Below are 379 nucleotides of genomic sequence, written 5' to 3'. Positions count from 1 at the left end.
GAACTGGGAAAATGAACAGCAGACCCCAATCTTATTTAAAGGAATATTGAGAACTGATTGCTGCTAGATGAGGAACAGCTGACCCTCCTAAAACAAAGCTCTCTAGATAGGCTGACTAGATTCACCAGATGGGCAAATAGTGGGGAATGGCTGTGGGGTGCAGACAACACAGCAGACAGTAGCAGGGATATCAGAGTATAAGGGCTCTAGTTGGGGTAGAGAGACTACGGGAGGGTGCCATCTGGGAATTGGGTGTATAGTTGAATAAGATGGTTTGGGATATTCTGTGTGATATACACAAAAAAATCAACAAATTTGTAAATATGTATTATGTTTGAGGAGGAAGCATGGAAATTTACGTCATGCTAATAAGTAGAGA

Source organism: Nannospalax galili, unplaced genomic scaffold, assembly GCF_000622305.1.
Source record: "Nannospalax galili isolate Female #2095 unplaced genomic scaffold, S.galili_v1.0 scaffold779, whole genome shotgun sequence".
NCBI classification, from domain to species: domain Eukaryota; kingdom Metazoa; phylum Chordata; class Mammalia; order Rodentia; family Spalacidae; genus Nannospalax; species Nannospalax galili.
This window is presented reverse-complemented; position numbering follows the sequence as displayed.